At 41.5% G+C, this 13,476-nt stretch overlaps 1 protein-coding gene across 13 annotated transcripts in view; it reads left to right on the top strand.

Moving 5' to 3' along the window:
• Positions 1 to 10,351: 10,351 nt before the first annotated feature.
• The window catches only part of sorbs2b (sorbin and SH3 domain containing 2b), an 84,579-nt gene continuing 81,454 nt past the window's right edge, over positions 10,352 to 13,476 (top strand). For 4 of the 13 annotated variants that reach the window (XM_042325911.1, XM_042325910.1, XM_042325905.1 and 1 more), the window contains exon 1: positions 10,353 to 10,853. The gene's annotated coding sequence lies outside the window, so the exon portion shown is untranslated. Of the gene's footprint in view, positions 10,938 to 13,476 lie in introns of all 13 variants that reach the window. The other 9 variants (XM_042325907.1, XM_042325908.1, XM_042325909.1 and 6 more) reach the window with 8 other exon arrangements.

Raw genomic sequence — 13,476 nt, 5'->3', positions numbered from 1 at the left:
CAAAGCTGACTCTCTTGGTTCCCCATAGCTAACCAGTCACCAGCAGCCTGGTTAAAAAACACACGATGCTTACAAAATTAAAAACAATAGCAGCATTAAGCTAAATAGTTAAACAAGTCTAGCTATGTTTCTTTCCCTTGACTGTAGATTTTGTTGTTGTTGTTGTAATCTCTATGAACCCTCGCACTTTCCCCACTGCTTTTCAAGGCCAGGTTCTGTAGCCAATGAACTAGCCAAGTCTCCCTTTTTTCCTCTGAGAAAACAGCATGATTCTAGCCATTACCGTTCAAAAGATATTACCCATAATACCAGCGCTATGTTTTTTTATTTTCTATTGTGCATTGGCAGGTGGTATTTTGCATTCATAAAGCATATCCCGGCAGTTCTAAAACTAGGGTACTTGCATACCGCACCATTAACCATTTGTTTAGGCTACATCTTGTTTGTTCATGTCTTTAGCTAGCTACAGCTAACAACCTGGGGTGTGTTCAGCAGGGCGCAACGTTTTGGAACGTTCAGAAATAAATATTCTATGTAGAACAAACATGCCTCTCTGACATGTTGAATATGGAATAACATTGGCTCTATTCATGAAATGTCTATCTGCAGCTTTCAAGAATGTTTTGCAACTGAACGTGGGCCTGGTAATATTACCAGTTTTCTATATGCAAACATTTTGTGGCACAGGAAAAAAAAGGAAAATGGATAGCAAACAATTTATTGACCAAATCCTTCTTGCCACTACACTATATCTTTATTTTGAGACAAGGTGGACCCAGTTACTCAGACTGGAGCACTTGGACCAGCACGGGGACTTCAGCCATAGGAACTCATAACTCAACTAGTGACTCGACCATTGGTGACTCCGACTTGGACTCTGACTCAAGCACAGGGGACTTAGGACTCGATTCGGACTCTAGGTTTAGAGAACATCTCTACCGGTTTCCAACGACTTCTCCGCCCAATGGTAGCGGGTGAAGTATGGTTTCAACATGTTGACATGACACAGACTTGTTTTCTTCCTGTTCTCCGGTGTGGCGATGTAATCCAGATTACCATTTTTTTCACTATAGCATCTCTACCTTAGAACGTGAGGAATTGTTTACTGATCGTTCAAATGACACCATGTGTTTTAATGTGCGACTATAGTCGATATTTCTTTGTTTATTTGGATCCCCATTAGCTTTTGCAGAGTCAGCAGCTATTCTTCCTGGGGTCCACACTAAAACATAAAACAATAACAAGTGACAAAACACTGATACAGTGATAAACAAGGACAGTCACACAAATTGAAAACAACAATATACAAACAATGATAATAAAATTATGTAAAAAAAAGTGTGTGTGTTAGAGTGTGTCTGAGTGTTCGTGTGTTTGTGTGTCCCCTCACAGTCCCCACGGTTCCATTAAGTTGTTTAATCTTTTTTTAAAGGTAATTCTGCTGTTTGCTTGAGTAATTGGAGATGGAAGGGAGTTTCATTGGATCATGACTCTGTATAGTACTCTGCGTTGCCAAGAATTCATTTTGGACGTGGGGCCTGTGAAGAGACCCCTGGTGGCATGTCTAATGGGGTATTTATGGATGTCTGAGCTGAATTTTATTTGATTATGCAGACAATCTGGTATTTTCATTACAGTAATACTGAAACTAGAAGAGGATAAGTTCATCTCAGGGTTCATTACAACAACAGAGATGAAACATAATGGTATGTAGGGTACTACGTTGTAATTCTATAAAGATGTTATTTTTTATTTAACCTTTATTTAACTAGGCAAATAGTTAAGAACAAATTCTTATTTACAATCACAGCCTAGCCCGGCGATGCTGGGCCAATTGTGTACCATCCTATGGGACTCCCAATCACAGCCAAATGTGATACAGGCTGGAATCAAACCAGGGTCTGTTAGGACGCCTCTAGCACTGAGATGCAGTGCCTTAGAGAGCTGTGCCACTCGGGAGCGCCAACAGTAACAGATACAAGAAAGACACTGAATCTGTTTATATATCTTGGCTTGCACCATGTTCTAATGTATGGGCCTTGGATTCCGGATTCGTAGGGAGCCAGCCCAGCTGCGCTCATATCCATCCAGAAGCCTGTATTTAGTTACTAATGTACACAGCAGTGCTAAGAAACAGGTTGTATATTTAGAGATGTCGTAATACTCTCAGATGATATATAGGTTAGGATTTGAAGATGACGTGTAGGCTATATACAGGTCCTGCCTTGGGAAGTGATTGCACAATTGAATCAAAACTCAATTCAAGATCCAAACATGGGAACTTGTTGTGTAACCCATCAGAAAATGCCCTTGTCATGATGAAGGATAACAATCAGCAGGTGGAGTAGTACTGGGTTAGAATGTGCTGCCTGGCTGGTGCATCCTTGGTTTAAAATGGTGCTAGATATCTGAGGGGAGGATAACTGACATGAAGGGCATATACACTGAGTGGACAAAACATTAAGAACACCTTCCCCTTTTCCCTCAGAACAGCCTCAATTTATCGAGGCATGAACATCGACAAGGTGTCGGAAGAGTTCCACAGGGTTGCTGGCCCATGCTTACTCCAATGCTTCCCACAGTTGTGTCAAGTTGGCTGGATGTGCTTTGGAACATTTTTGATACACACAGGAAACTGTTGAGCATGGAAAACCCAGTAGCATTGCAGTTCTTGACACAAACTGGTGCGCCTGGCACCTACTTCCATACCCGATTCAAAGGCACTTAAATCTTTTGTCTCGCCCATTCACCCTCTGAATGACACACACACACAATCCATGTCTCAATTGTCTCAAGGCTTAAAAATCCTTCATTAACCTGTCTTCTCCCCTTCATCTACACTGATTGAAGTGGATTTAACAAGTGACATCATTAAGGGATCATAGCGGTCACCTGGATTCACCTGGTCAGTCTATATCATGGAAAGAGTTCCTAATGTTTTTTACACTCTGTGTAAAACAGACTATAATATCTGTCTTCAAAACAAGGAAGAGACAGAGAGAGGGGCTTATTGAGTGATCATGTATCTAGGGAGAGTGATCATCCAGCCTCTGTACATTCCTAACTTGTTTACCGTCCAGATTACTGAGCTGTCTAACATTATTACTGTCTAGATGGGCCCACGGTGAACTAAAGCCTATAGGATGAGTGAGTGAGAGTGCTTGGATGTATAGGGGGTATTACTGGGACTCTTTGGCTACATCCCAAATGGCACCCTATTTCCTTTGTAGTGCTCTGCTTTTGACCATTGTCCATAGAGTTCTGGTCAAAAGGGGTGCACCATAAAGGGAATGGGGTGCCATTTGAGACGCATTCTTACACCCAGCTGAGCCGGCTTTCGCTCCCTAAGACACGTGTAAAACTTATTCCACAGAGGGCTGATTGTCTGTGGGTTTTCGCTCTCCCATGTACTTGATTGATGAATTAAGGTCATTAATTAGTAGAGAACTCCCCTCACCTGGTTGTCTAGGTCTTGATTGAAAGGAAAAAACAAAAACCCGCAGACACTAGGCCCTCCATGGAAAGAGTTTGATACCCCTGGCAGCAGGTCTGCAGGAATGAACCAGCCACCATGTCCCAATCACAGAACATGACCTCCCTGCTGGGCTGCAGGGCTGCAGGAATAAACCACCATGTCCCAATCACAGAACATTACCTCCCTGCTGGGCTCCAGGGCTGCAGGAATGAACCACCATGTCCCAATCACAGAACATTACCTCCCTGCTGGGCTGCAGGGCTGCAGGAATGAACCAGCCACCATGGGTTGCCATTTGATTAGCTATTAAGTCATCTTGTTTAGAAGTCTTAAGGCTTTGGTGTAGAAGCTGTTCAGGGTCCTGTTGGTTCCAGACTTGGTACACTAGTGTGGCTTGCTGTACCAGCTGTACTAGCAGAGAGAACAATCTGTGGCTTTGGTAGCTGAAGTCCTTGACAATTTTGGGGTCCTTCCTCTGACACCACCTGGTATAGAGGTCCTGGATTACAGGGAACTCGGCCCCAGTGATGTACTGGGCCATACGCACTACCCTCTGTAGCGCCTTGCAGTTTGATGCCAAGCAGTTGCCATACCAAGCGGGGATGCAGCCAGCCAATATGCTCTTGATTGTGCAGCTGTAGAACTTTTTGAGGATCTGAGGGCCCATGCTGAAATCTTTTCAGATTTGGCAGATTGTGTTTGGAGTATTTCTAGTCTCTGTGACCTGCCAACAGTGACTCATACCATCAAGGCTACATTATTCCCAGTGTTAGACACTTCAGATTACCCTATATAAACATAGCCATAGTGCAGAGTGCTGCTGTGGAAAATAGGTGTTATTTGTTTGACAAATAGCAGATCAGATGCAGCCAGGAGTAATCAATATCCGGATTACTTGCCTCTGCTGAGATGCAGGCTTATTCATTTATTTTTTATATTTTATTATTTATTTAACCTTTATTTAACCAGGAAGTCCCATTGAGGTCAGAAAGGGTGACCTGGACACAGGACACTTTTAAAACATCAAGGCATTATGACAAACAGACATGTCTACCTGTTTAAACCTAATTAACAACTCGCAGAACGATAAGACGTGTGTTTTACGTCATTGTAAATAGTTTTGTGTCTTTCATATAATCTTATACAGTATTCCCATCTGAGAGACCACTCAGTGACCGTTTTCACTCACTGCGGTGAGCACAGTTAATGCTAAAATTATGTCAAAGTACAGTGATATTGTACAGCATCTAACATTAATCATGTGTAGACATACAGATATAGGATCTTAATTTTATCACTCTATCACTTCAGTTGCAGATAATTTTCATGTACAGCAGGAAATGCAAACTTGTAGTGTATTCAAGGTTTAGAAAAGGCTTCTAAAGTTTGTAATTTTCACTTTAAAAAGTTTGCCCTACCAAAAATGTCCATTAATTATAATCCACATAATAATTCACATTTCCTGTTGCTGCAGGATTATTTTCCTGTTGTAGCAAACATGCTCAAATTAAGATCCTACATCTGTAGATTAAACATTTTTTTAAATTTGCGCTGTATCTCTCGACTTGGACAAAACATTTAAAAGCTGATACACCGTTTTTTTATTAACCATCCAGCTTTTAACCATCCTGTTTATCTACAAACCTGGAGAACATTTTCAGATAACAGTGCAAGCGTATGTTCACCAGTGGGCTTCCCTAGAACCATGAGAGAGCGTTTGTCGTCATCGCTTCTGAAACTCTAGCCCACCAGTGAAAGGTTTCAGGAGGTTTGACTGATTTTGGTTTCCTGTGCATCCCTCCCATGGCTCTGTATGGGTAGGGGTGGGCATTCGGTATGTGGATTCAGATCCAGGTATGACCTGTTTTTCACAGCCAGTGGCTCCAAAAGTAATGTTGCTCTTCCCATTGTCATTGTATTCTGTGTAGCCAGATTCCAATTACATTTGAAGAGACTTTGTGTGTGAGTGGTGGGGCGAACAAATGGGAGACAGCCATGACACTGTGAGGTGGACAGAGGATTCTCTATCCTGAGGTAACTTGATCCTCTTTTGGGGTCCCTTGAGATTACTGAGCCCCCATTGCTCTTTCAGGACTGTACAAGGGTGGGAACCTGCCCTCCAACAACACTTCCTCTACTAGCCATACAGACACACATGAAGACTCCTACCAAAGTGCAGCAGAAAAAATGCAAATGTCTACGTAATAATATCTCTCCACAAATTATGTTTTATTAAATGCACAGTTTGCCCCCCGAACAGATTTACGATCAGACAGCTCATTATTTGGTAATAGACCAGAGAAAAAAGAGAATTCTCAAGAGATTAATGTCTTCAGCTATAAAGCACTGAGTTTATGAAGTAGATGGACTTTTTGTAACGCTGATAGATGCGTTTACAAACTCTAATGACTGTTATAGATTACACTTCTTACCCTGCTGACTTCAGAAGATAGATGCGTTTACAAACTCTAATGACTGTTATAGATTACACTTCTTACCCTGCTGACTTCAGAAGATAGATGCGTTTACAAACTCTAATGACTGTTATAGATTACACTTCTTACCCTGCTGACTTCAGAAGATAGATGCGTTTACAAACTCTAATGACTGTTATAGATTACACTTCTTACCCTGCTGACTTCAGAAGATAGATGCGTTTACAAACTCTAATGACTGTTATAGATTACACTTCTTACCCTGCTGACTTCAGAAGATAGATTCGTTTACAAACTCTAATGACTGTCATAGATTACACTTCTTACCCTGCTGACTTCAGAAGATAGATGCATATACAAACTCTAATGACTGTTATAGATTACACTTCTTACCCTGCTGACTTCAGAAGATAGATTCAACTATCTTCTGCTCTTTGATTGATACAACACTGATGACCGTTAGATATTAGACATCTCAGTGTGGATGGGCACATCCACACATCCACACTATTCTACTCCTATGCTGAAACAAATGCATAGTACGAGGCTGTTATTCTCTATTTAGTTTTCCCCTTTGCCGTAGATCAATAGCAATTGATAGATGAGGCTCTCTCACGTACAGGGCTCCACAGGGTGCCACAGGGCTCCACAGGGTGCCACAAGGCTCCACAGGGTGCCACGGGACTCCACAGGGTGCCACAGGGCTCCACAGGGTGCCACAGGGCTCCACAGGGCTCCACAGGGCTCCACAGGGTGCCACAGGGCTCCACAGGGTGCCACAGGGCTCCACAGGGCTCCACAGGGTGCCACAGGGCTCCACAGGGTGCCACTGGTTCAACTGTCAATATTGATTTTACTGACGGATGTCTATTCATCCTTCATCAAATGTTTTTTTCCTCTTGCGCTGTTTAAATCTAAATAGATTTTTAAAAGTGTACATTCACATACACATATATATTTGCGTGATATAGCCTAGCCAATGACACTCTGTTACATAGAAATACGTGTGTGTGTAAAACTGTACTGCATGTCTTCTCCTGCAAACAGGCAGACAGACCAACCTAGATGTCCAGCATCAGAAAAGGCAGAAAGTAAGTGTTTCATATCCATGTGAGAGAGATTAACACAGAAAGGATCCGTGTCATCCCCAAAATGTCCCAGAAAGATTTGGGGCTTATGTTTCAATGCCCTTCGCTGCTAATCTCTACTTTTAATGTGTCTGTATCATTTACACTGTCCTTCCTATGCTTTTATGCATTATTTTCACAGCACACCCTAAACAGGACGAACAAAATCAGTGCATGTACATGTTTCTGCCGTGGTCTACTTTCATCACATCTATTTTGATATAATCACAGGCAAAAGCACAAAACAGCCTTAAATCTGCTAGGACAGTGAGCGGGCTTCGGGACAGAGTGCTGTAAATCCAGGGTGGATGGATAGGACGTTGTTTGGCCAGGGGTCTGTGGCAATGTAGGGAATAGAGTGCCATTTGGGACGCATCCCTGGCTTAGCACTTCAGGGGCGGTGTGAAGTGGAGAGGAGATAACCATGGGGCAGCATTGAACATGTCAGCTGGCCAAGGTAAGGCCGCCCGCCCAGGGCCCCGGCGCTAACTGGCACCAGCCACGTCTATCTCAGCCTGATGATTTCCCTTTTGTGTCTGTGCCAGCCAAAGACTTAGAGAGCTTGCTTTTGAAACTGAGAAAAGGGGGTATTTTTCAGAGATGCTCCTCCATTCTTTTTGTTGCAGTAAATACAGATGTAATAATTGACTTCTCTAAATTGACACTTTGCTCCACAAGCCTTTGAAGTGTAAGTGAAAAATCACAGTAAGCATTCAGTATTTTTGTTCTTGTTTCATTTTCTGATCTTACAGAGACAATCTCTTGGCAGTACATAGTATCACCTCTCTGTGGACATGGTGTTGCAGGAGAAAGTTGACAGCACAAAGGATACATTTAGATGTGTGGTTGGACAGGCGCTGCCACAGCAGATACTAGGATACAGTATACCCAAAATGCAAATTAGTAATAAATGAGCAAATTATTTGCAGAGTAATGAAACATGCAAATATTGCAGAATTATCCACCTGATGCAATCTGAAGTTCCGAATAGTACAATTGTGTCCTCTTAGGTTCAGTAGCTAGGGTTGTTGACCTCTGTATAAATTCAGTAACCTGGAGTCAAAAACAATCTATGGAAATATTGACTCAATTGTTCACTTCAGGCCATAGCCTCTCACGTGCAATTCAGCAGATATGCACATTGAGTACCCTAACCTCAGACCCCATACTGACATTAAGAAGAAGGGCTCAAAGAGTCGAGCATAAACAAGACCGATTCTAACAGAAGCACCATGTTTTGATCAGTGAGCTGCTCTTCATCTGGACATTATCTCCTGTCTCAAGTGTTACAATTGTTTAACTTTTATGGGATGCTGCGTTGTCGGGTTTGGCCGACAGGGCTTCTGTTTATCACAACTGTCCTGTGCACTTTGATACATGGCTGTCACAACAGCACCCTCCCTCCACTTAGCTTACTGTAGGTAGTACCGCAGGCCTACATACTTTTTCAATTGAACCATAAGGTTGGCCGTTCAACAGAACAAAGAGGAAAATGTGTGATTGACTTTAGTATTTCAGCATGATCACTCCACTCCAAAACAAGTCAATTTAGAATTGTGATAAAGGTTGTTATCAGATGGACGTGACAGTTAGGAGTCTGAGAAAGGCAAAGATAAGAACATAGAATTCTTTCAATAGCGTTTTATCAGCTAGCTACTTGGCACATATGCAGGTTAAATAGCTTGGAAGTGGACCAGGGGAGAGGCATAATTATAGGTTGTATTTTGAAACACAACCAGATACTGAACCACTAAGTGATATGGCAGATCAGTCACCCGTCATCACAGTCCCACTACGTCTTCAGCAGGACAGGACAGGCTCACCCACACTGTGGTGGGGTAGGGGTGGGAGAGTGGAGAATAGATACAGAGTTACAAAAAATAACATTGGGTTCTGGGCACTCTTTCATATGATACAATATTGTAAAGCCCAGCACTAAAGTCAATTTTTTGTCCCCCAAATGTATTTATTTTACTTGGGGGATTTTAGTTTTTTTTTTTAAGACTGTAAAATCACCAAGATTTCAGATAAAAAATATATATATTTAGGAAATCTGTTCCCAATTATTCCCACAAATAAAAAAAGAGAAATATGTGCTGGTGTCTCAATGTAATCAAGGTGTGAAATGATTGTTATTTTCAAATTCAATCTCTCTTTGGGTTAGTTATGGTCAATTTGCAGTGTACAAATTCAATCTCTCTTTGGGTTAGTTATGGTCAATTTGCAGTGTACAAATTCATTTGCTCTGACAAAAAAATCTGAGATTTTCACATGTGGAGTGTTATTACATGTGAACCTGCAAATTCTATTTTCTCACGTTATTGAATTTCATTACATTTGGAGTTGTTTTAAATGTGAAACGGCAATTCAACTTGTGAAAGTGAGATGTCCAGTTGAACATGTTTCACATGTGGAACTACATATTTGATTTTCAGATGTGAACGTTTTGAACATGTGAAACTGCAATTCACATGTGAGGTGAGAACATGTTATGATCCTCACATGTGAGGTGAGAACATGTTATGATCCTCACATGTGAGGTGAGAACATGTTATGATCCTCACATGTGAGGTGAGAACATGTTATGATCCTCACATGTGAGGTGAGAACATGTTATGATCCTCACATGTGAGGTGAGAACATGTTATGATCCTCACATGTGAGGTGAGAACATGTTATGATCCTCACATGTGAGGTGAGAACATGTTATGATCCTCACATGTGAGGTGAGAACATGTTATGATCCTCACATGTGAGGTGAGAACATGTTATGATCCTCACATGTGAGGTGAGAACATGTTATGATCCTCACATGTGAGGTGAGAACATGTTATGATCCTCACATGTGAGGTGAGAACATGTTATGATCCTCACATGTGAAAGGTGGTGCTAACATGTGAACTCTAAATTTAATACATGGGAAATATGTTTTGTTAAATTTAATTTAAGCTCAACATGTGAAAACAGCTGTGTTGTATTTTTTTTGGAAGCAATGATTCATGTTGCCTGGTCTTTTATTATAATTATTATATTGCTCCGGCCTCCTGACCATTTGCTCCACAAAAATCGTCCCACAGCAGAATAGTTGCCTGCCCCTGGTCTATTTCAAGCACAGTGTCACCTTGTTCTAAAGCCCAATGAATAAAGAACGAAAGGGTATGGGTATATGGTGCCAACAAGGTAAAGCTGATTGCCTGATAGGCTACTGTTCATGAGAGAAATTGGATTAATTAGGCCTAATTCATAAAGTCGGTGACGGTGATGCATGCATTAATTAGTAACACAAACACGTTGGTTTCTTGAGGGGGTGAAATGTTGAGAAAACATGCACTTTTAAATGCCCTGAAAGGAAGTGGATTTGCTCCATTCAGAAGGACCTCGTGTTCATGATAGGCCATGCATGCCTTCCTTACAAATTGAACTGTTGGTTGTTTCCATGACTACGAAAACCAGCGCTGCACCAATGACTGATCTTGTGTTGGGCGACACAGCCATTTTCGCTCTCGGGGGAAAATAATATTGTACTGCGGTATTAAAACAAGGATTCTGTTCTTGAAATACGCACAGGTATACAGGTTGGATAGCAATCATTTATTTGGTGTGTTGCACAGTTTCCCGACCGTGCACTGCATTTACGGTTGGGGAAAACTGATTATCTTCTGTGAAGCATTTGTGGAGCTGCGTATTGTCTTGCGGAAGCTGGTCTGGGATGCTGTCGGAATAGATATCAACTCATCCCATACTAGGCAACTGATCCAACAGCAGTGTTTGCGCTCTATGGACTGCCTGCCTGCCTGCCAGACTCCTCAAAAACAGGTGCATATAGTCTATAAATCATTTGTGGGAAAATATTTGCGCATTGTATTTCAGGGTCAAAGGAACACACGGTGGCAATTATTGGTAAGTATATTTATTGTGGCAATGGGCACGATAGAGGTGGGATAAATGTTCTGTATCACGGGTATTTAACTAGGCTACTGACTAATCACGCGCTGGAAATTTATCTAAAGATACATTATTTTTTGCACTGTTATATTGTACCACTGTGCTCAAAGCTGACACAGTTGTAAAGAGTTAAAATTTTGTAACATTAAGGGAAGCGTTGTATAACTCCAGCATACGGTCATTCACGTGACGCATTGTTCCATTATTACATGGGATTAAAGCGGTTCATTATTTTCAGAGCAGTTGAAGCGATGTGACTTCAAATCATTCATTTTGACTGATCAAATATAACACTGGTAGTACTGTTGTGTTGTAAACAAAGGGATTGTACCCTATCAAAGGTCCATTTTAAAACGTGTTAATTTGTTATGTTCGCAAGTGTTCTTCTGCATCAAAATGATCGAACTGCCTAGACTGGGTCACGCATTAGATTAGACCTAGGTGATAAAGTGAAGTGACAGCTAGGCCTGTGGAATAACATTGAATTCAGTTAAAATGTTTAAAATGTAAACTATGACTAGAACATGCCAGACATGTCAAACATCCTTGCGTTATATTTATAATATTCAACGATGAAGAATGAGTTATTCCAGGTAAGATTACATCAAGGACGGTCATATTGTGACATCATATCATACATATATTATGTTATATGTTATCATACAGCACACTAGACTAACCAACACATGTTCTATGTCAAGCCCTATGAGAATAGAGTACCAAGGTCATTGAATTAAACTACCATTATACTGTATACAGATGTATAGAAACAAATTAGACCAAAACTTGAATTATAGCACTCACAATGTGTGAAGCTACTTCAACTCCAAATGGTACTCTCTTCCCTTTGTAGTACACTACTTTCGACAAGGGCCCATAGGGCTCTTGTCAAAAGTAGTGCACTATATAGGGAATATGGTGCCTGTCACTTTGGTATAAAGGGTCGGGAGACAGGCGCAGGAATGCGTAATAGTTTTAAAAAATGTCTTTACCCAAATTACAGCGTGCCGTGTACAGGCACGGGGACGAAGACCAAACAAACACATATACAAAACACAGGGTTGAAACCCAAACAAACACATATACAACACACAGGGTTGAAACCCAAACAAAAGAGTGAGGAGTACCTTGAATAAATAACACAAGCGCACAATGATTATCACATGGGACGAGACCCGTAATCATCTGCGCAATCCACAATGGCACGAAAGCCAAAACAACATAGCACAGATACTCACACAAAACAATGGACATTGTAACAATAATCGACAGGACACTGGTAAACCAAGGTTACACTTATACAATTACTAATCACTGGGAATATGGGCCAGGTGTGCGTAATGTTCCAGAGGGATCCGTGACAGTGTCATTTGGGACTCTCCCTGTGAAGCATTAATGCATACCACAGATGCATACCTTCCATTCATAGGTTTGGCCATACATCGTCCTATAACACAGTCTGGATACACATCAGCCTTTGACAACTATCAGATATCCAACTCCTCATAGTGTTGTCATATTCCTACACATGAAAGTAAAAACGATGTTGTCCATTTTTTAAAGTTATCATCAGGAAGTGACCATCACTGTCAATGGTCAATAAGTCATATAAATGATTTCTCTCTTAGGGGCTGTGTGGAATGAAACAGCTGCCACTTGATAATATATACAGTACTGTAGCTCTCCCCTGGTACTTGCTGTCAGCCAGTTAGTGTGTGTGTATAGATCATGGGGTGTAGATGGACGGGACATTAGGGGAAAGAGCAATGTCATACACCTGTGTGCTGATTGATAAAAAAAATTCCTCCGCCATTTTGAATGCCATTAGGTTCATTTACCTTGGCTCGAGTAGTCGAGTAGAGAAAGTTAACCTACATTTCTTTGCTGTTTGAAGTACAAACACAGATAATAATTACATAAATAAATAAAGGGCAATGACATTTCACATTGAGAATGTTATTCATTCATGCTGAATTCCCAAGGGGAATAAACTGACAAATGCCTATAATACTACAAAGAGCCACCCACTTGTATGGAGTCGCTGGTAGGCTAGCCTACCTCTTGGCTCTGAACCTGATTATCCCTAAAATATCAGTCTGTCCTGTCTTAATGGTGTAGCTATCCTCGGCAGGAGAATATGAGTGATGTTGGTTTTATTGCACAGGTTTCTTTGGAACATGTTTGTGCTGACACCTTCAGTCATGGCACATTCTGTGACCTCTTGGGTGAAGGGGGAGTTCCTCTTCCAGGAGACGTCTGTCATGGCCCCCACCATGTCCAGGCTTGTTGGTGCCACTGCCTGCCAATCGTCCACAGAAGGGTTTGTCCCAAATGGCACTCTATTCCCTACACAGTGCAAGCCTTTTGACCAGAGCCCTAAGTAGTGCGCTACATAGGGAATAGGGTGCAATTTGGGACGCAGGCAAGATCTGACCAGGCAGATTTCTATCCAGCATTGAGTTATTGTGGAGCACACTTACTTTCTGGACTGTGA

This window comes from Oncorhynchus tshawytscha, linkage group LG08, assembly GCF_018296145.1.
Source record: "Oncorhynchus tshawytscha isolate Ot180627B linkage group LG08, Otsh_v2.0, whole genome shotgun sequence".
Lineage (NCBI taxonomy): Eukaryota > Metazoa > Chordata > Actinopteri > Salmoniformes > Salmonidae > Oncorhynchus > Oncorhynchus tshawytscha.
The sequence above is the reverse complement of the archived record's forward strand: the minus strand, read 5'-3'. Positions and strand labels throughout refer to the sequence as shown.